Consider the following 23,906-nt stretch of genomic DNA (forward strand, 5'->3'; position numbering starts at 1 on the left):
AGTGAGCTGAGACTGCACCACTGCACTCCAGCCTGGGTGACAGAATGAGAGGAAGAAAGGAAGGACGGAAGGACGGAAGGAAGGAAGGGAGGGAGGGAGGAAGACTCATTAGAGATGGAGATAAAGGGGCATGGCCAGAGAGGTTAAGGGGAGAACTAGGAAGGAAGAAACAATCTGGAGGCCTAGAGAAGATGGTGTTTCAAAAAGGAAACTTTTTCTAAGTATTCTTCCTGTCCTACTGTCATTCTACCCAAATCCAGTCTCCACGCTGCAGCAGGAGTGATGCTCTGAGTGTTAATATTATGAGATTATTTCTCATGTCTAAAGCCTAAAATAAAATAAAAATAAAAATAAAACCTTTCACTGGCTGGTTCCTTCTGGCCTTAGGTGAAAGCCACACTTTAAAATGGCCCTACAGGCAACCCACCATCTGACTCTCCAGCCTCACCTTGAACTACTCTCTCACAGCATGTTTCATTTTTAATTTTTAGTAATTCTTCTATCTAACAAATAACAAAGTATGTATAATGTATAATCAACATGTATCCATGTATCTATCACCTCAAAAAATAAACAATTTGCTGGGCGCGGTGGCTCATGCCTGTAATCCCAGCAACTTTGGGAGGCTGAGAGAGGAGGATCACGAAGTCAGGAGTTCGAGGCCAGCCTAACAAACATGGTGAAACCCCATCTCTACTAAAAATAGAAAATTAGTTGAGCGTGGTGGCATGCGCCTGTAGTCCCAGCTACTCAGGAGGCTGAGGCAGGAGAATTGCTTGAACTTGGGAGGCAGAGGTTGCAGTGAGCCGAGATCACGCCACTGCACTCCAGCCTGGGCGACAGAGCAAGACTCCGTCTCAAAAAAAAAAAAAAAAAAAAAAGAAAAGAAAAAGAAAGAAACAATTGTCACCTGGGCACAGTGGCTAATGCCTGTAATCCTAGCACTTTGGGAGGCCGAGGTGGGTGAATTACTTGAGCCCAGGAGTTCGAGACCAGCCTGGGCAACATGCCGAAACTCCATCTCTACTAAAAACACAAAAATTAGCCAGGCATGGTAGTGCACGCCTGTAATCTCAGCTAGTAGGGAGGCTGAGGCACAAGAATAGCTTGAACCTGAGAGGTGGAGGTTAGAGTGAGCTGAGATCACACCACTACAAAAAAGAAAAAAAGAAAAGAAAGAAACATTTGGCAACATCAAGGTATCCCACGTGTGTTCTCTCTAATCTCTTAGGCCTCCTGAGGTAACTAATTAGAACTTAGTCTTTATTATTTTCATGCCTTTCTACATATTTTAATATTTATGTAAGTATCCCTAAGCAACAAATAGCATTGTTTCAAAATTTTAAATAGACAGCATCATACTGTATATACTTCTGCAATTGTGGTTTTGATCAACAGGGTTTGAGAGAGCCATCTATATGGATACATGAGTTCTTGTTCTTTCTTTTCAGTACTGTATAGTACTCTACCACATGACTACATCATGCTTTATTAATCCATTCCATCGTTGATGAATATTTTGGTTATATTCCTTTTTCTTTTTGTTTTCATATGTCTTTTGATGTAATTTTCTAAGAGTTTTTTCTAGTTTTTAGCCAGGTGGTACAAATGGGTTACAGATGGCGAGGCGTGGTGGCTCACACCTGTACTCCCAGCACTTTGGGAAGACCAGGAAGGAGGACTGCTTGAGCTCAAGAGTTCAAAACTGGGCAACATAGTGAGACCCTATCTCTATTAAAAAAAAAAAAAAATAGGAGGATTTCTTGAGTCCAGAAGTTCAAAAGAGCCTGGGCAACAAAGTGAGACCCTGTCTTTATTAAAAAAAAAAAAAAATGGATTATAGATACGCTAAGATTTAATCTCCTCAGTACTCAGGATGGCCTGATGGGAGCCATCTAAGGCATCTGGAGAGATTCCAGCCAGTTGCATTCTGCTGGGAGCAGGAAACTCAGAGTGTCCTACAAATATAATGACTTTCTATTTCTACAATAAAGTTTAAAGGAATCATTTGCTCTGGATATATCCAAGAACAGAATTGGACGAGATGGTGTTTGTTCTTAGGGCACAAGCATCTTCAGTTTTGTTTTCCTAGATTGCTCTCCAAAGGGTTATATTACTTCATGTAGCTGAGTCTGGTACTCTCAAAAGGAAGGAATCTCCACTCTCTAAGGGGAAGGTGATGATGTCAAGAACTGGCCAAATCCAAGGACATTGTTTTAGGTTACTGGAGGAAATTTACACCAAGATGAGCCAAAAGTTAAGGATTTGCTCCCCTACAAGTAGCATTCTTTCTAGGCACGCTCTACCCAGCACCGGCTGATGAGCTAAACCAGATCCAGGAATTGCTATCTCCTTCTCTTGTGCACACTTCCTCTTGAAGGAGGCATGGTTTGCATTGATTCAGGTCCTAGGCTGCCCTATCCTAGACAAAGGAAATTCACTGCTTAGTCCAGTATAGTGCACCAGGAGTCTCCGGGAATGTGGGGCCAAAGCCAAAGGATGAAAAAGTTCGTTTATTTTGTGTCATTATTCCCAGCCATATGCCTCTCTCAGGAACCATGTGGGGAGAGGTACCCGGCTGAGGAAATGATTCCAATTTTCCTATATTTCATTGTTCAATTAGTACCTATCACAGTTCACAATCTCAATAACATGATCCTGACAACAGCCCTGAGAAAAGTCCTATTGCACTCATGCTACAGATGGAGAAGATGAGACTCAGAGCAGGTCCAGAATTCACCCATCGTCATACTGTCTGTAAAAGGCAGAAGAGATCAGTGCTCCTAACTATTAAAAGATCAGATCACAGGGTTCAAATTTTCTTAAAGGTGGCTCACGTCTGTAATCCCAGCACTTTGGGAGGCTGTGCGGGTGGATTACCCGAGGTCAGGAGTTTGAGATCAGCTTGGTCAACATGGTGAAACTCCGTCTCTACTAAAAATACAAAATTTAGCTGGGCATGGTGGTGTGCACCTGTAATCCCAGCTTCTTGGGAGGCTGAGGGAGGAGGATCACTTGAACCTGAGAGGCAGGCTGCAGTGAGCCGAGATCGTACCACTGCACTCCAGCCTGGGCGACAGAGTGAGAGTTTGCAAAAAAAAAAAAAAAAAGGATGGGAGAGAGAGAAAAGGGAGGGAGGGAGAGAGGGAGGAAAGGAGGGAGGAAGGAAGGGAGGAAGGAAGGAAGGGAGGGAGGGAAGGAGGGTGGGAGGAAGGAAGGAAGGAAGGAAGGAAGGAAGGAAGGAAGGAAGGAAGGAAGGAAGGAAGGAAGGAAGGAAGGGAGGGAGGGAGGGAGGCAGGAAGGAAGGGAGGAAGGACTCTAAGGAAACTTCCTCTCTTCCCTGGAAGGAAGTCTCAGAATTGCAGAACCTTAGCACTAACCCACTTTAATCAAGGAGACTGCCGCCCAGAAAAGAGTAGTGTTTTGTCTAAGATCACACGGGAGCAGAGCTAATGCCCAAATTTCCTGGCCATTAAACATCTGCTGTCCCTGCTACAGCACACAGTCTTGGGATAACAGGTGGGTCATCCCTCACAGTTGGTATCTTCCGACATTCTATATCTCTTTCTCCTTCCTCTCTTTCCGCTCATCCCTCTCTTCCCCTCCGTTCTCTCTCCATTATGATTTTATAACAGAGTTTATATTAGAAAACCCCTTCAGGCTGGGCACGGTGGCTCACGCCCGTAATCCCAGCACTTTGGGAGGCTGAGGCGGGCGGATCACTTGAGGTCAGGAGTTCAAGACCAATCTGGCCAACATAGTGAAACCTCGTCTCTACTAAAAATACAAAAATTAGCTGGGCGTGGTGGCGGGCACCTGTAATCCCAGCTACTCAGGAGGCTGAGACAGGAGAATCTCTTGAACCTGGAAGGCAGAGGTTGCAGTGAGCCGAGATGGCGCTACCGCGCTCCAGCCTGGGCAACAGAGCAAGATTCTGTCTCAAAGCAAGACAAAACACCCTTCTTCAAAGCATCCCTGTACCTCGCCTTGCTGTCAAGAAAGAAGGAGCCTGGCCTCATCTCTCTCCTCCCAGTAGTCACACTGCTTCCCTGTACATCATGGGGGAGTTGGACGTCCAAAGTACCAGGCACAGACACTCTAACCAAGTGGCTGATAACCTAATCAAATTGAGAACATTTTTCACATCTCATAATGGACTTGAAAGCAATTATAAATCTGAAATAAGTGAGAATAAAAAGTGTGGAAGCATTAAGCCCTCTTCACAAATTGACAGAATTCCTACAGTAAGCTCATATCTGCATTCTAAAATAGCACAATTAAGCAAGCTGTCCTCTAACTACTATAAACTGTAACCATCTTCTAAAAAAAGGAGAGTCACAAATTGAGTATGGAGATTTAAAGTTACAGGAATGCACTTCTCTTGGCTCCAAATCATAATGACCTCATCTATAAGAGTAAGAGAGCAAGAGACAGAGAAAAGCTGGGGGGGAGGGGGGAGGAACTTGAACAAAGGAAGAAAGAAGACAAAAACACTCAGACTTACAGACACTGAAGGCCTCAAAACAATTTTTGTTACTTACAGCTCCACATTCACGTTTGTATAAAATTTGTACAAGGTCCTGGTTCACGTGAATTCTGAACAGAGGAACTCTCTATACCATAACAAAACCTGTTCCTGTCTAAGCGAAGTTGCCAGAAGAAACATGCATCCGACCTTCGGATATATCCTGTCCCGGTTTTTCTAACGGAACCTCCACTAAAATGAACTTCAATGGCAGGATATGATCCAATTCCAAGACAAATTTCCCCAAGGCAGCTTCACACCGGGGGAGCCAGCCTTCCAGAATACACAGCAAACAAGAGTTATGGATCACTGAGGGCAGGAGTGGACAAACAGGTAGAAGATGGGCTGAGTAAGGTCACTTCCAACCACATTATTGTTAGAATCTATTTTATAACTTTAAGAATTTAAGGAATGAGGCCAGGCACAGTGGCTCATGCCTGTAATCCCAGCACTTTGGGAGGCCAAGACGGGTGGATTACTTGAGTCAGGAGTTCGAGACCAGCCTGGCCAACATGGTGAAACCTTGTATTTTTTGTAAAAATACAAAAAAATTAACCAGGTGTGGTGGCGCGTGCCTGTAATTCCAGCTACTTGGGAGGCTGAGGCAGGAGAATCACTTGAACCCAGGAGGCAGAGATTGCAAATCACACCACTGCACTCCAGCCTGGGCGACAAAGCAAGACTCCATCTCAAAAAAAAAAAAAAATTCAAGGAATGAAAGAAGAAAAGATCATGAGGCACTTTATTTCCCTCCTTCTTTCTTCGAGGAAACCTAAAATCTATATTGTAACCTCCTTTCCATTCCAAAATACATACTCATGTACCTGATTTCATGTCTTCAGTCAGTAAGCTCCTCAGCCATATATTCACCAGAGTTCAATGGTTGTTAATATGTGCCAAGCACAAGGAATTTAGAATTAAGACTCATCTATTTTCCAGTCCCAGACCCTCTTGCTTCTCCCCAGAACAGATCAGGGAGCTCCACTTTGTGCCTCTACAAAATACCACACCGCTTATGACTGTTCTTTCCCCAAAACTCTAAGCTCCAGGAGGAAAGGGACATTATATTCTCCATGATTAACAGTGCCTGGCACATAGGGTATGTGCTATTGTTGAACAACCTCAGGAGTTTTCTGTGAGGAGTCAGACAGACCTCACAACACAAAACCACAATAAAATGAGAAAGGGTTAAAATAAGAGTTGTGCATGCAGCCAAGGAGAAGCAAAGCTCAAGACGTCCTGGGAAAGGTTCACAGAGGAGTCAAAACAATCACACACCCGAAAGATATTTCAGGAAGATTGAGGAATGGAGGAAAGGCCATAATACGAGTGTGTGCCTAATTTAAAATACGAGTGTGTGCCTAATTTAAACACTAGTTTTACATTATATATACACATGAGACACAGTGATGGGGTGCATTCATATACACACATATATAATATATATGAGAGACACAGTGCTGGGATGCATTCATATACACATATATATAATATATATATGAGACAGTAATGGGATGCATTCATATACACATATATAATACACATATGAGACAGTGATGGGATGCATTCATATATATATATATAATATATATGAGAGTGATGGGATGCATTCATATACACATATATATAATATATATATGAGACACAGTGATGGGATGCATTCATATACACATATATATAATATATATGAGACGGTGATGGCATGCATTCATATACACACATATATAATATATATGAGAGACACAGTGATGGGATGCATTCATATACACACATATAATATATATGAGAGACAGTGATGGGATGCATTCATATACACATATATATGAGAGACACAGTGATGGGATGCATTTATATACACATATATAATATATATATGAGACACAGTGATGGGATGCATTCATATACACACATATATAATATATATATGAGAGACCTAGTGATGGGATGCATTCATATACACACATATGTAATATATATATGAGACACAGTGATGGGATGCATTCATATACACATATATATAATATATATATGAGACACAGTAATGGGATGCACTCATATACACACATATATAATATATATGAGACACAGTGATGGGATGCATTCATATACACCTATAATACATATATGAGACACAGTGATGGGATGCATTCATATACACATATATATGAGACATAGTGATGGGATGCATTCATATACACATATACATAAGACACAGTGATGGGATGCATTCATATACACATATATAATATATATGAGACACAGTGATGGGATGCATTCATATACACACATATATAATATGTATATGAGACAGTGATGGGATGCATTCATATACACATATATATAACATATATATGAGACAGTAATGAGATGCACTCATATACACACATATATAATATATATATGAGACACAGTGATGGAATGCATTCATTTCTTCAGCTCTTCTTTATTTACTCTTTCAAATTAGATAGGCAGTCCTCTACTGATTATATATTTAAAAATACTGGGCTTTAAAAATAACACTGACACCAAGACCCCAGCCCAAACCAATTGGATCAGATTCTCAGGGGGTAGATTCCAAATATCAGCCTATTTTAAGTCTCCTAGATGAGTCTAAGACACAATCAGGATGGCAAATCACTAAATTATTCTTTCCTTTTTATTTGAAGAAAAAAGAGTTCCAAATGATGGATAAGATGCATTATTTGAATGCAAATTATGCATTCCCTTCACTTTATGTCTCAATAAATCTGTGCTGCTAGGTTGCATGTTGTCAGCTAAAGGCAGGATTTCATACTAGTGCTAAGACTCCTATGGAACACAGTTACTTGGGGGAGATTTTTAAATCCATTACATCTGCCACCTGTAAATACCTGGTAAAGAATAACAACTTCCAGTACATCTATAAAAATCCTATTAGGAACCCAAAAAGAAATATTCATTTAGACCAAGTTCTCGCACTCTGCACATAAGCTACCCAGTTTCTATTTCTAAAGCATTTTAAATTATATTAGAAGCATGTTTAGAAATAAGTTATAGTTTTTGGCCAGGCACTGTGACTCACATCTATAATTCCAGCACTTTGGGAAGCAGAAGTGGGCAGATCACTTGAGGCCAGGAGCTTGAGACCAGCCTGGTCAACATGGCAAAATCCCATCTCTACTAAGTAAAGTACAAAAATTAGCAAGGTGTGGTGGCATGCGCCTAGAGTCCCAGCTACTCAGGAGGCTGAGGCATGAGAATCACTGGAACCCAGGAGGTGGAGTACGCAGTGAGCCAAGATCACGCCCCTTCATTCTAGCCTGGTCGACACAGGAAGGAAGGAAGGAAGGAAGGAAGGGAGGGAGGGAGGGAGGGAGGGAGGGAGGGAGGGAGGAAGGAAGGAAGGAAGGAAGGAAGGAAGGAAGGAAGGAAGGAAGGAAGGAAGGAAGGAAGGAAGGGAGGAAGGGAGGAAGGGAGGGAGGAAGGGAGGAAGGGAGGGAGGAAGGAAGGAAGGGAGGGAGGGAGGGAGGGAGGGAAAGAAAGAAGAGAGTGAGAAAGAAAGAAAAAGAAGAAAGGAAGAAGAAGGAAGGAAGGAAGGAAGGAAGGAAGGAAGGAAGGAAGGAAGGAAGGAAGGGAGGGAGGGAGGGAGGGAGGGAGGGAGGGAGGGAGGGAGGGAAAGAAAGAAGAGAGTGAGAAAGAAAGAAAAAGAAGAAAGGAAGAAAAAGGAAGGAAGGAAGGAAGGAAGGAAAAAGAAAGAAAGAAAAGAAAAGAGAAAAGAAAGGAGGGAGGGAGGGAGGGAAGGAAGGAAGGAAGGAAAGAAGGAAGGAAGGAATTATAAGTAGCTTTTCTTTACACAGTAAGTAGCAGCCAAGATGAACTGTTTTCTTTCCATCTCCACATTCCTATGATTCAAAAGTTTAGCCATTAATGTATCATCAAATTCTAGTAAGCATAAGTAGCTTGCAATTTTGAAGAACCCACATTCTGTTAAAGTCATATTCAAAACTCAAAGTAGCTTAAAAAGTCAAATTTTAAAAAACAGATAAGTGTAGTGGCATACATGATCACCTCACAAAGAAGGTAAGTAAAAGAAAGAAAATCAGTGTTTTCTTTTTGCTCACTGGATTATGTCTTACTCAGAATAGGTGCTCAGTAAATGTTTATTTAAAGTTAACAAAAAATGCTACTATTATGAAGATGGCATCATGTTAAAATGCAAGGCAGACAATACTGTAGACAAGAGGCCCTCAAAGGTGAACTCAATGAATGTTACAGTGGAAAAAATACAAGCTCTAGAATTAGATAAAACTGGGGTCTGGATTTAAATTTGAAACATGAAAAAGAAGAGAAACAGGTACAGGCAAGTGAAAACAGTGGTGCACACCATGTCTTGTTCTGGAAAAGGCTAGCATAGAGTGCAATTTAGATGTGGCCTTCAGGAAAAGATTATTCCTTCTGAACATAGTAGAAAGACTCCTAGTCTTTGAATCCGAAGATCTAACTCTACTCTTTATTAGTGTTAGGTAGTTCTCTTACTTTTTTTTAAGTGAGTGTAATACCACCCTTTATGCGCCTAAGGGTTAACTGATGTAACCTATCAAAGTACCTAGCACATCCACCCACCTGAGGCACTGAGTGCATTTTATTTCCTTCTTTCCTCTGGCTTGCCCAGCCTTTTGGTAACCTCTTGACCATACCTGTCTATTCTATATATGCACCGTCCAATAGAGTACCCTCTACCCATATGCAGCTATTGAGTGTTTGAAACACGGCTAATGTGAATAAGGAATTGAATGTTTAATGTTATTTCATTTCAACTTAACTAAAATGGCCATATATGGAGAATGGCTACCAAATTAGACAGTGAAGCCAGGGATCAGCATTGTGCCACACTGTAGATGTCACCACAGTGATAGACATGTTTGAAAAGTAGCTCTTGAGCACTTGAAATGTGGCTAGTATAAATGAGGAACTGAATGTTTCGTTTTATTCTATTTTATTTATTCTATTTATTCGATTTGGATTCATTTTCACTTAAATAACTGCATGAGGCCGGGAGTTATAGCATTGAAGGACACGGTTCTAGCCTGGTGCTTCTCAAACTTTCATGTGATATGAATCATCTAAGGCTCTTGTTAAATCGCAGCTTCTCATTCTGTAGGTTTGGAGAGAGGCCTGAGTTTCCGCTTTTTTTTTTGAAATGGAGTCTTGCTCTGTCGCCTAGGCTGAAGTTCAGGGGCACGATCGCGGCTCACCGCGACCTCCGCCAACTAGATTCAAGCAGTTCTCCTGTCTCAGCCTCTTGAGTAGCTGGGATTACAGGCACCTGCCACCACACCCAGCTAATTTTTGTAGTTTTAGTAGAGACAGGTTTCACCCTGTTGGTCAGGCTGGTCTCGAACTCCTGACGTCGTGATCCACCCGCCTCGGCCCCCCAAAATGCTGGGATTACAGGCGTGAGCCACCGCACCTGGCCTGAGATTCCGCATTCCTAACAAGCTCTCAGGAAATACTCATGCTGCTGATCCATGGACCAGACCTTGAGTGAGCAAAGGTCTACAGCAATGCTTCTGATTCCGAGGTCTGTCAGCTTTTAGGAATCCGTGGAATAAGTGAATGCAATCCATGGGCTGTTCAGGATCTGTTTTTGACACTTCAAAAACTTAATAGTACTTCTGACTTTTGCTGGTGAAAGTGCAAAACGATAAATCTCTATTTCAGCGGGAGAGTTTGGGGGTGCTGATTTGACAATTTCTAGCAATTTTGTCTCAAGGAATCTACCCCAAGGCAACTCTGGCAAAAATACAAAAAGGTGTGTCTACAAAGCTATTCATTGCAGCACTATTTATACTAGCAAAAGACTAAAGGAAAAAAACAAAATGTCTAACAATGGGAGACTAGCTGAATAAACACACAGGATTACTACTGTACAGCTATAAAAAGCAAAGCACATATTTATATGTACTGTTATAAAGTGACTCCTTTTTTAAAAAGGAGAAGCAAATGTGGAGAAAAATGGGTATGGAATGCAAATATTTATCTATAATTTGTTAATTTTTTAAAGGAAAGACAAAATAAGAAAATTTTTTTTTTTTTTGAGATAGAGTTTTGCTCTTGTTGTCCATGCTGGAATGCAATAGCTCACTCTCACTGCAACCTCTGCCTCCCAAGTAGCTGGGATTACTGGCATGCACCACCAAGCCAGACTAATTTTGTATTTTTAGTAGAGACAGGGTTTCTCCAGGTTGGTCAGGCTGGTCTCAAACTCCTGACCTCAGGTGATCCATTCTCTTTGGCCTCCTAAAGTGCTGGGATTACAGACGTGAGCCACCGTGCCCGGCCAAACCAAAACTTTTTAAAAGTTGTGTACAGGGCAGCAGAGGGAGCAAAGTAAAAGGTGTATGTCTGAAGATACTTTGTTTTATAGATTTGCCTTTGAGGCCATGTAAGTATGTTACATAACTTACAATTATGTAAAACAAAAATGAAATTTAAAAAAGCCACATCTAAAATAAACAAAATTTAAAATAAACTTGATGTTTTAAAAGGTGGTAGCAAAACCAAACAGACAGGAATTATTTCAAGAGACTTTAAAACATACTAATTTGACAGTACACTCCTAATAAAATATACCATAGGATCAAAAAGAACGGTACAATAGCTTAAACTGTTTGGATACAGTGTTGATATTATTTTGGGAGTATGTACAAATACTGTGGAATACAGAAGATAAGAAATTACATTGATGGGAGCCCCTTTAACCTCTTCTGGCTTTGAGGGCCGTGTCCCCCTACAATATGAATACTGTATATACATATTGATATATGAATATTGTATATACATACACATACAATATGAATATTGATGTATTCATTTGGGATATATAGAAAAAAGAAGATGAAATTGTAAGATCGAAGAGGTTAAGTTAAAAACCTTATAGTTTTGAACTTTATTGAAAGGTACAATTCACTCATGAGTACTTCGTAGTATGTCATGAGTATTTCATAATATATACATATAGATATCCTATCTCCCCTAAAAAGCTCTGAAACAATGACTAATCCATTAATTATAAACACCTCTAGTGTCTAGATAATGGCAACTAAATACGACCTCCCACTAAAAAGAACTAGGAACCAGGCACAGTGGCTCACACCTGTAACACCAGCACTTTGCGAGGCTAAGGTGGGTGGATCACTTGAGGTCAGGTGTACAACACTAGCCTGGCCAACAGGGTGAAACCCCGTCTCTACTAAAAATACAAAAATGGCTGGATGTGGTGGCTCACCCCTGTAATCCCAGCACTTTAGGAGGCCGGGGCAGGAGGATCACCTGAGCTCAGGAGTTCGAGACCAGCCTGGCCAACATGGCAAAACCCCATCTCTACTACAAATACAAAAATCAGCCAGGCATGGTGGCGTGCACCTGTAATCCCAGCTACTCGAAAGGCTGGGGCAGGAGAATCACTAGAACCCAGGAGGCGGTGGTTGCAGTGAGCCAAGATTGCACCACTGCACTCCAGCCTGGGCGACAGAGCAAGACTCCATCTCAAAAAAAAAAAAAAAAAAAAAAAAATTAGCTGGGCGTGGTGGCGCACCTGTAATCCCAACTATCCAGGAAGCTGAGGGAGGAGAATCACTTGAACCCAGGAAGCGCAAGTTGCAGTGAGCCGAGATTGCATTATTGCACTCCAGCCTGGACGACATAGTAAGACTCCGTCTCAAAATAAATAAAGTAAGTAAGTAAGTAAACAAAAATAAAAAGAACTAGGGCTTTTTGGAGAATGGCTGATTTCAGACCTGGGGCAGGGAATGTACAAAATAAGCCTGGAACAACTTGTCACACCAAATAGTAAGAAAACTAAGGATTGAATCTATGACAAAAATAAATTCTTAGCACTGGGAAGAATAAATGCAATGGAATGAAACACCTCAAATGTTGAAACCCATGAGTTAATAGCAATACTGGCTGGGCACGGTGGCTCAGGCCTGTAATCCCAGCACTTTGGGAGGCTGAGGCGGGCGGATCACGAGGTCAGGAGTTCAAGAACAGCCTGGCCAACATAGTGAAACCACATCTCTATTAAAAATACAAAAATTAGATGTGCAGGTGGCAGTGCCTGTAATCCCAGCTACTCAGGAGGCTGAAGCAGGAGAATCACTTGAAACCGGAAGGCGGAGGTTGCAGTGAGCTGAGATCGCACCACTGCACTCCAGCCTAGGTTAAAGACCAAAACTCCGTCTCAAAAAAAAAAAAAAAAAAAATAGCAATACTAAAAAATTTTTTAACTTGCTGGTCTTCTTTGGTGGATGCTAGGGAATGAACTTATTATTTTGAAGACTGGTGAATAAAAGAAATCAGTCAATGTTTATCCTGCCCTTCTTATACAAATTATACCTCAGAGTAATCGAAGAGTTGATGACAAGGAGTTTGTCCTTGTGGAAATAGTCTGTACAATAAATTAAGAGGGGACGACAAGTAAAATATCACTTTAGGAGTCCTAATTAAATAATGGATCTAGACAAAACATCAATAGCTCCTAACATAACAAAAAAGAAACAGACAAGAAAACATTATATATCTCCTGTCATGATTTGAATATCTGTCCCCTCTAAAACTCATGCTGAAACTTAATCCTGGCCAGGCGCGGTGGTTCCTGCCTATAATCACAGCACTTTGGAAGGCCGAGGCAGGCGGATCACTTGAGGCCAGAAGTTCGAAACCAGCCTGGCCAACATGGTGAAACCCTGTCTCTACTAAAAATACAAAAAAACTAGCTAGGCGTGGTGGCGCACGCCTGTAGTCACAGCTACTCGGGAGGCTGAGGCAGGAGAACTGCTTGAACCCAGCAGGCGGAGGTTGCAGTGAGCCAAGATCACGCCACTGTACTCCAGCCTGGGCGACAGAGAGAGACTCTGTCTCAGAGCAGGAGGTCGGTAGGAAAAAAAAAAAAGAAAAAAGAAAAGGAAAAAAAAAAGCTCATGCTTGTAATCCCAGCACTTTGGGAGGCTGAGGTGGGCCAATCACCTGAGGTCAGGAGTTCGAGACCAGCCTAGTCAACATGGTGAAACCCCGTCTCTACTAAAAATACAAAAATTAGCCAGGTGTGGTGGCAGGTGCCTGTGATCCCAGCTACTTGGGAGACTGAAGCAGGAGAATCATTTGAACACAGGAGGCAGAGGCTGCAGTGAACAGACATCGTGCCACCACACTCCAGCCTGGGTGACAGAGTGAGATTACATCTTAAAAAAAAAAAAAAAAAAGCCTGTTTGACTCTCAGTGTACCCTTCTCGCCCTATGATGCCTTCCACCATGCTATGACACAGTACAAGGCCCTCACCAGAAGCCAAACAGATGCAGCTGCCCAATCTTTGAACTTCCCAGCCTTTAGAGCTGTATGAAATAAACTTCTTTTCTGTATAAATTACCAACCTTGGATATTTTTACAGAAAAAAAAAACAAACTAAGACATCTCTTCATGGTAGTACACAATACCTATGAAATCTTACCCAAAAAAAAATAGGACCACAGATTTTTTTAACCTGGGGTACATGGACCAGGTCCATGAAAATATTCTAGGGTCTATGAATTTCAGTAGAAAAAAATATATATATCCTCATTTTCAGTAACATTGAACTAAAATTTAATAATCGCTTCAATTATAAATGTAGGCAACAAACTATAGTGGTGCCAGCAATACCTAAGACTTTGCTGCCAAAAGAATTCAGATATTTTCATTTCATATGGCAACTGTAGCTAAAATTTCAAATAAAATTTATATTCATCGCTACTCCAAAATCATGGTAAACCAGGCACGCTGGCTCACATCTGTAATCCTAGCATGTTGGGAAGGCCAAGGCGGGAGGATCACCTAAGGCCACAAGCTGGAGACCAGCCTGGGCAAAACAGCAAGACCTCATCTCTATAGAAGTTTTAAAAAATAAAAAAAAAAAAGGCTGGATGTGATAGTATGATCGTGCATGCTTGTAGTCCCAGCTACCTGGGAGGCTGAGGAGGCAGAATTGCTTCAGCCAAGGAGTTTGAGGCTGCAGTGGGCTCTGATGGCACCACTGCATTCCAGCCTGGGCAACAGAGCAAAATGCCATCTCTTTAAAAAAAAAAAAAAAAAAAATCATCATAGTTAAAAACTCATTGTGATATTTTGTTACTTAGTAAATTTTAAAGAAAAGAAGCCTCTATATTAACATATATCCCAATTTACTTTTTAATAATTTGACAACTAAATCTTTGCAATTGGTTTCCATTATAATCTTATATATTTATGCATTTAAAAACATTATCCTAAGAAGAAAATACCGTTGGCCGGGCACGGAGGCTCACACCTGTAATCCCAACACTGTGTGAGGCCGAGGCGGGTGGATCACGAGGTCAAGAGATCGAGACCATCCTGGCAAACATAGTGAAACCCCATCTCTACCAAAAATACAAAAATTAGTCGGGCGTGGTGGTGGGTCCCTGTAGTCCCAGCTACTCGGAAGGCTGAGGCAGGAGAATCACTTGAACCCGGGAGGTGGAGCTTGCAGTGAGCCGAGATCACACCACTGCACTCCAGCCTGGCAACAGAGTGAGACTCCGTCTCAAAAAAAAAAAAAAAGAAAAGAAAAAAAAAAAGAAAATATTGTTAACTTATCAGAAAGACACAATCAACAAAAACCAAAATGTGAAAAACCACATGATAAATGAACTGTTTCTTTAAAAATAAAGAGAAGAAGGTAAGCCTAAGACAGAAAAAGATATAAACATAACAACCTATTAAAATACATGGGCCTTGTTTGCATTGTGATTTGAACAAACTATTTTTTTTTAATTATGAGATAACTGAGAAAATTTTAATATGAACTGGGTATTTTATATTAAGGAATTATTGTATATTTTTAGATGGAATGATGGTATTATAGTTGCTTTTAAGTTCTTATCTGTTAGAGATTAACACTGATCTGTGCATTACATTACGTGATGCCTGAGATTTACTTTAAGATCATCCAAGAGGAAGAAAGTGGAAGTGTATAAATGGAACAAGAATGAACTGCTGACATTCACTGAAACTGGGTGATAAGGGACAAGTTGCAGTGGCTCAGCCTGTAATTCTAGCACTTTGGGAGGCCAAGGCGGGCAGATCACTTGAAGCCAGGAGTTCAAGACCAGCCTGGCCAACATGGCAAAACCTCATCTCTACTAACAACACAAAAATTAGCAGGGCATGGTGGCGCATGCCTGTAGCCCATTTGGGAGGCGGAGGCAGGAGAGTCACTTGAGCCCAGGAGGCAGAGGTTGCAGTGATCCGAGAACACACCACTGTACTCCAGCCTGGGCAACACAGCAAGACTCCATCACAAAAGAAAAAAAAAGAAGGAAACTGGGTTGTCATCACAGTAGAGAATAGTCTCTACTTTTATTTGAATGTTTCCATAAAACTTTTTTTTAAGTCAACAGAAACCCTACATGTACCCATGCCAAGGCTGTCCAGACAAACCAAAACATCACTTGTATTTCCTTTCAGCTCTAATTATATCAACCAAGCGTGGTAACAGTCATTTTCTCTTGCTAACCAGAAGTTCTAGTGTCTGATTAGTTAAAAGAGAGAGAAAAAAATAAACTCATTATTACTTAACAAATGAGTATTGGGGAAAGGGTGTCAAAATATTTCAAAACATAAGATTCCTGGCAAAAAATAATAATAAAAGGGGTTCATAATGTAAGAAAAACCTGAAGATTGCTAATCTAATATAAAATGTCTCACACAGTATTCTACTTACTATGTGTATGGCTTCCCAGGTAGTTCACAAGCTCCTAAAAGGCAGAAACAGCGTCATATTCATCTTTGTTTATCCAGGATATGAATCAATATGGGCTGGCAGAATTGCTGCAAAGGTAAAAAATGCCACCAGAGAAAGCTGACCTTTCTGAAACCTCTGTTAGTTCAACTGGAACAAGTAGGAACAAATGGATTACAAGAAGAAATCAGTCTACAGTTTAACTTGGAAACGTGTCAACCCAAATGCGACTATGAGAAAGCATTCAACTTAAAAATAAAAATGTAAAATAAGTTTCAACATTCATGGGAATGGGACAGAGTGATAGTATCTGCTCCCATCTCCGCCTACCAGGTAGCTGGGACTACAGGCACATGCCACCACACCCAGCTAATTTTAAAGATTTTGGTAGAGACAAGGCCTCACTATGTTGCCCAGGCTGGTCCCAAACTCCTGGCCTCAGGCGATCCTCATGCCTAGGCCTCCCAAAGCACTGGGATTATAGGCATGCACCACCGCACCCAACCAACAAGACAATCTTATCTGGTTGCAAGGCAGATACAAAAAGTATCTTCATGAAGTGGGGGGACATGTAATTTATTTGCCGTTGTTCTAGATACACGAAGCAACTTTAATCCTATATTTCTTCTAGATACACGAAGCAACTTTAATCCTATATTTCCCAGATAGGTTTTTCTTTTGAGATGGTCGCCTTGTGACCGTTTGTCAAAGTTAGCAGTGACGATTCTCATTAAAAACTACCACCTTTATTTTCAAGTATCAGTGTAAGTTTGAACAGCAAGAGCTACTTTCTCCAGAGACTGGTCACTACCAAATGAACTGATCATGATGTTCCAGATAAAGAGAACTGGAAAATTCTGGCAAAGAACAGGAATCGAGAGGTTCAGGTGTCAGCCTTCTTATCTACCACTCTAGAAATATGTTCATAAAGTTTTGCCAAAACCACAGTCTTGCTACTTAATAAAGCAATAAAGCAAGCTTTTTCAAAAATTACCCTATAAATTATAACACCAGTTATATTTTCTTATGGAGCAGGACATTTCTGAAATTGGCAAAATATTCTTTTTTCTGCTGATCTTCACCAAATGTTATACTGCATTTCTTAGACTATAAGAGGGGGTGGGTGAGCTAATTTTGCAGTATTCTATAGCAATACAACAGAAGTTGAGAGCAGAGCAAGCTTAGTATGGGTCTAGATAAGGCAAATAACCCACTAGGTTATATCCAGTCACTTTACTTGTAACTCAGGATATTTCCAATCAAGACAATGTCTACCTCCGAGCATTCCCAATGTTGTTAGTTCCCAGAACTGGTTCATTCTATTCTGAACAACAGAAGGCCTGAAGCCAAAAGACAGTAGTGGAAGGGTTTAGAAGTCAATGATTTGATGAACTGATTGATGGATCAAATTGCCTGATTGATTAAACCTTAAAAGAACCAGATAATTTGGGTGGGATTATGGAAGTTTTTTGTTATTTTCTTTTTTATTTTGTACATACTAGTTTTCAAACAACGAGAAATCTATTTACAGCCAAGTGTGGTGGCTCACGCCTGTAATCCCAGCACTTTGAGAGGCCAAGGTGGGCAGACCGCTGAAGCCCAAGAGTGTGAGATCAGCCTGGGAAACATGATCAAATGACTCCTCTACAGAAAAAAATGCAAAAATTAGCTGGGCATGATGGCATGCACCTATAGTCCCAGCTATTTAGGAGGTTGAAGTGAAACGATCACCTGACCCCAGGAAGTTCAAGGCTGCAGTGAGCCACGATCACACCACTGCACTCCAGCCTGGGTGACAGAGTGAGACCTTGTCTCAAAAAAAAAAAAAAACTACATTCCATCTTAAAAGAACTAGGAAAGTACAGGGACTAGAAGAAAACACTAATTATAACATTGGAAGGCTTCCCCTTGACTCCTCATGTTTAATCCTTGTGGCTAATTTGGACTTGCAGCTCACATTCCATCTTTTGTTTCTCTCCCAACCTTTTCTGGTCTGTGATTAGACCAGATTTCCAAACTGCTGACTTAAAGTTCCCTGCACTTGCCAGTGGGGTACCCATCATCATCAAGTATTTATTATATTCATGCTAATGGACCCCATCAGAATACCTTGCCTATGTTTTCTATAGTGGCTCCCAGTTTACAAAAACTCTTCTACACCCTATCTTATTTTTGATCCATTTGCCAAAGCTGTGTGGTTACAGATGAAGAAACTGAGGCTAAGAGAGGTGAAATGGCCGGGCGCAGTGGCTCACGCCTGTAATCCCAGCACTTTGGGAGGCTGAGGTGGGCGGGTCACGAGGTCAAGAGATTGAGACCATCCTGGCCAACATGGTGAAACCCTGTCTGTACTAAAAATACAAAAATTAGCCAGGTGCGGTGGCACGTGCCTGTAATCCCAGCTACTCAGGAGGCGGAGGCAGGAGAATCACTTGAACCTGGGAGGCAGAGGTTGCAGTGAGCCAAGATCACGCCACTGCACTCCAGCCTGGGTGACAGAGTGAGACTCTGTCTCAAAAAAAAAAAAAAAAAAAAAAAGAGGTGAAATGGGTTGCCTAACTGATGCTGTTCAAAAGTCTCAGAATCAGGTTCAAAATACAAACCTACTGGCATAAGTAGAGTGCTTTTGCTAACCATGTTCCCTCCTACATGACTCTTGCTAAAATAAATTCCCAATAGAGGATGCATTCAAACGTTGATGAAAATGAATGAAGCGGCCGGGCGTGGCGGCTCACGCCTGTAATTCCAGCACTTTGGGAGGCTGAGGTGGGTGGATCACCTGAGGTCAGGAGTTCGAGAACAGCCTGGCCAGCATGGTGAAACCCCATCTCTACTAAAAATACAAAATTAGCCAGGTGTGGTGGCGCATGTCTGTAATCTCAGCTACTCGGGAGGCTGAGGCAGGATAATCACTTGAACCCAGGAGGCGGACGTTGCAGTGAGCTGAGATCGCGCTATTGCACTCCAGCCTGGGCAACAAGAGTGAAACTCCATCTCAAAGAAAAAGAAAATGAATGAAGCTACAAAAACACAGGCTAGATTTCCACAGCTGTAAAAATACAGGCTAATGCGGTTTCTGTCTATAAATGCCCAACCTTTTATCTGATCATATATACTCATATCATATATACTCATATCTGAGTATATTTTTCCATACATTTTATAACAGATAACAACATATTGCATGACTACAGATTCAGTTATTATAGAATTACAATTATTTTACATTTAACTTGGAATTTTGCATGCAAAAATATCCTAATACACTCCAATCACATTGTCCACACTACCAACATATACAACTCCTGTAATACCTGACAACTGTAAACCATCATAATATCATCCCATAGCCAATAAGATAAAAGCTACCAATATCAAGTCCTGTAGAAAATGAGAGTTATGCAGGAAATCAAACGGTTGCTAAAGAGGCCAACATTCAATGCCTTAAATCATTAACATGCACACTGACATGCAAAAACAGAAAAGTCTGGAGCAAGAGCAAACAGCCACTTAAGGTATTTGAAGGTAATTGCACCTATGGACTGAACACAGCACACCTGGTAAACTGCAGCCTTGTCTGCAGGAGGTCATCTATCTCAAAACAATCAAATCAGAGGTTATACCTGTGTCTTTTTTCAAGACAGGCCTTTGCAGTAGCACACCACTTCAAGACTTTACCTAGAGACTGGACTGTGTGCGAATTTTCCCTGCCTGCTTAGCGGAAATAGTCCAAACCTGGAAGGCAACTTCAATAGCCCACAGTGACTTTTTCTTTTTTCCTTTTTTCGAGACAGGGTCGGATCTCACTCTGCCACCCAAACTGGAACGCAGTGGCATAATCAAGGTTCGCTGCAGCCTCAACCTCATGGGCTCAAGTGATTTTCCCACCTCAGCCCCCAAGTAGCTGGGACTACAGGCGTACACCACCATGCCCAGCTAATTTTTTGTATTTTTAGTAGAGACAGGGTTTCACCATGTTGCCCACGCTGGTCTGGAACTCCCGGACTCAAGCGATCTGCCTGCCTCGGCCTCCCAAACACAATGACTCTTATTACCGTCTCCTTAATGGTACCCAATTCAATTCGGCACTTGTTTTTTTAGATCCTAACGCTGTGTCAAGCTATGGGAACACAGAGAAATGGAGCCCCTGTCCTCATGGAATTCACAATACAGCAGTGAACAAGAACAGTAAAGCAACAATTCCTAATGTGGTGAGGATGAACAAAGAGATGTGCGAGGTAGGATGAGATCTAACCAAATCTGGGATTCATGGAAGGCCTTACTCATAAGGTGATATTTTTTTTTTTTTTTTTTTTTTTTTTTTTTTGAGACGGAGTCTCGCTCTGTAGCCCAGGCTGGAGTGCAGTGGCCGGATCTCAGCTCACTGCAAGCTCCGCCTCCCGGGTTCACGCCATTCTCCGGCCTCAGCCTCCCGAGTAGCTGGGACTACAGGCGCCCGCCACCTCGCCCGGCTATTTTTTGTATTTCTTAGTAGAGACGGGGTTTCACCGTGTTAGCCAGGATGGTCTCGATCTCCTGACCTCGTGATCCGCCCATCTCGGCCTCCCAAAGTGCTGGGATTATAGGCTTGAGCCACCGCGCCCGGCCATAAGGTGATATTTCATCTAGACTTCCAGAATAAAGACAAGTTGTTTGGGTCAATAAAAGGGCTATAAGAACTGTCATCCCAGCAAAGGGGACAGCATTGTAAATTCCCCCGCATGAATGGAGCCTGAAGATGCAGCTCATCCAAAGGAATCAGTAGTTTTCTAATCCGTGGTATAATTTAAACAGTCAGTAACAATTATTGGTTCATTCTTTCAAACACCGAGTATGTGTAAAAGGTTGTGGGTGAAAGAGCTGAGTAAAGGTTTCCTTGACATTTTATGAATTATCACTTACACCTTTTCTTTTTCTTTTTTGTTTCCCTGCTGTTCATGAGCTGTAGAACTATTGCTTACATTTTCAGGAACATCTAGGTGTTCTTATTTCTTTGTGCTCTAAAGCTTTTTTTTCTGGTGGGGGGCATCATTTCTAGGTTCTACCACTAAATGTAGGTGGAAGAATATTGGCCCTCCAAAAGTGTCCACACTCTCTCCCTCACCCCGAACCTGCGAATAGGTTACCTTACAGGGCGAAAGGGACTTTGCAGATGTGGATTAACCAGGTAGCCCCAATCTAATCACATGAGACTTCAAAAGGGAGAACGTTTCTCAGCTGTAGTCAAAGGGAGGTATAACAACAGAAGGCTCAGAGAGATGCAACGTTGCTAGCTTTGAAATCACAAGCCAAGGCAGGCAGGCGGCTTCCAGAAGGTGGAAAAGGCAAGGAATTGATTCTCCCCTAGAACCTACAGAAAAGAATGCAACACCTGCAACACTTTGATTGTTAGCCCGGGAAGACCAGTGTTGGCCTTCTGACTTACAGAACAGTAAGATAATAAATTGGTGGTGTTTTAAGCCACTAAATTGGTGGTAATTTATAACAGCAATAGAAAATGAATATTCTAAGTCAATAATGCATGTGATACTTTAAAACAACACTTGAATCATAATGTTATAACTATTTACATTCATCTCAGTGAATTTCCTTAGCAACAAAATAATCACATCGAATAAAGAGTCTATTAAAAAATTGCAGGCAAAGCTGATCAGGAGCCACCTTGGATTAAAACACTTTCATCGTTTGCCAGGGAGAAAATAAAACTATGCCATCAAGCCAGAAATTGCTGAACTAGTTCCATGCAAACCAACAAAAATTGAAAGTATAAATCCAGTGATTTATTCTTCTGTATTATGTCCCATGTGACTCTTAGTGAAGAATACAGGAGACACATTAGTACTGTCCCACCCCCTACATAATAAAAGACAGGGAAGTGCTAGCCACTGACTGAGCTCTTACGTATATTAACATACTGCATGTTCATACAATACTATATATGTATCATTTTGCTAGCATTTAAGTCTTTTAACCAAGTTTATGTGCCAAATAAATAGCAGCACTGGATTAAAATCCAAATATGATTCCAAAGCCTGTGTTCTTTACACTTTGCCACACTAAAAAATTGAAATAAGACCAGGAGCAGCAGCTCACGCCTGTAATCCCAGCACTTTGGGAGGCCAAGGCAGGTGGATCACTTGAGGTCAGGAGTTCAAGACCAGCCTGGCCAACATGGTGAAGCCCCATTTCTACTAAAAAAAAATACAAAAAATTAGCTGGGCGTGGTTGCACAGACCTGTAATCTCAGCTACTCAGGAGGCTGACATAGGAGAATCAGTTGAACCTGGGAGGCAGAGGTAGCAGTGAGCTGGGATCGCGCCACTGCACCCCAGCCTGGGTGACAGAGTGAGACTTCATCTCAAATTAAAAATAAAAAAGTAAATTGAAATAATTGTGGGAATAAAGATACTAAGAAAGGCGCCCACTACCAGAATGATGACCTCTAAATTCCTATGACATTGTGGTTGTAATCCTATTTTTTCATTTTCTGTATTTTGCCTGTAGTGTTTTATATGTTCCACTTCCTTTACTAGATTCTAAATGCAGACATCGTGTTATGGATATTTTTGCCACCCACCCACCCCCACCTTATATACACATAGTCTCACAATATCTAGTAATAGTAATAGTAATAATAATTATGACATCTAACACTTAGAGTGTATACTATATACCAAACGCTAATTTATTTAATCCTCCCAACAATCCTACGAGATAGGTACCATTATTATTGCTATTTATAGATACAGAAATGAAGGCACAGAGATGTTAAGTAACTTGCCCAATATCACACAGCTAGCAAATGGCAGAACCTGGAGACCAACCCAAGCAGTGTGGCTCCAGAGGCTGAGCTTATAACCACTGTTACATTACAAGTATACTAAGTGCATCTATTAGGGATTCATAAAATCTTTCTTATCTTAACAAAAGTGAGGTGGCTTAATAAAAATAAATGTGTGTGGGTGCCATACTAAGTACTTATATATGATGTTTCTTTTCTTTTTTTTTTTTTTTTTTTGAGATGGAGTTTCACTTTTGTCACTCAGGCTGGGGTACAATGGTGTGATCTCGGCTCACTGCAACCTCCGTCTCCTGGGTTCAAGTGATTCTCCTGCCTCAGCCTCCCAAGTAGCTGGGATTACAGGTTCCCGCCACCACACCCAGATAATTTTTGTATTTTTAGTAGAGTTGGGGTTTTACCATGTTGGCAAGGGTGGTCTCGAACTCCAAACCTCAGGTGATCCGCCTGCCTCAGCCTCCCAAAGTGCTGGGATTACAGGCATGAGCCACAGCACCCAGCCTTTTTTTTTTTTTTTTTTTTTTTGAGACAGTCTCGCTCTGTACCCCAGGTTGGAGTACAGTGGCGCTATCTCATCTCACTGCAACCTCTGCCTCCTGGCTTCAAGCAATTCTCCTGCCTCAGTCTCCCAAGTAGTTGGGACTATAGGCGTGCACCTCCATGCCCGGCTTATTTTCGTATCTTTAGTAGAGATGGGGTTTCGCCATATTGCTCAAACTGGTCTCGAACTCCTGACCTTAGGTGATCTGCCCACCTTGGCCTCCCAAAGCGCTGGGATTACGGGTGTGAGCCACCACACCCAGCCAAT

The 23,906-nt window shown here is 41.5% G+C and overlaps 1 protein-coding gene across 3 annotated transcripts in view; it reads right to left on the minus strand.

Moving 5' to 3' along the window:
* The window catches only part of LOC105493661 (solute carrier family 35 member F2), a 69,795-nt gene that overhangs the window by 23,383 nt on the left and 22,506 nt on the right, over positions 1–23,906 (minus strand). Inside the window, exon 2 of one of the 3 annotated variants that reach the window (XM_071075533.1) lies at positions 16,282–16,388. The exons of the other annotated variants lie outside the window; for them this stretch is intronic. The gene's annotated coding sequence lies outside the window, so the exon portion shown is untranslated. The remainder of the gene's footprint in view (positions 1–16,281; positions 16,389–23,906) is intronic. 3 annotated transcript variants of the gene reach the window in all.

Source organism: Macaca nemestrina, chromosome 12 (assembly GCF_043159975.1).
Source record: "Macaca nemestrina isolate mMacNem1 chromosome 12, mMacNem.hap1, whole genome shotgun sequence".
NCBI classification, from domain to species: Eukaryota; Metazoa; Chordata; class Mammalia; order Primates; family Cercopithecidae; genus Macaca; species Macaca nemestrina.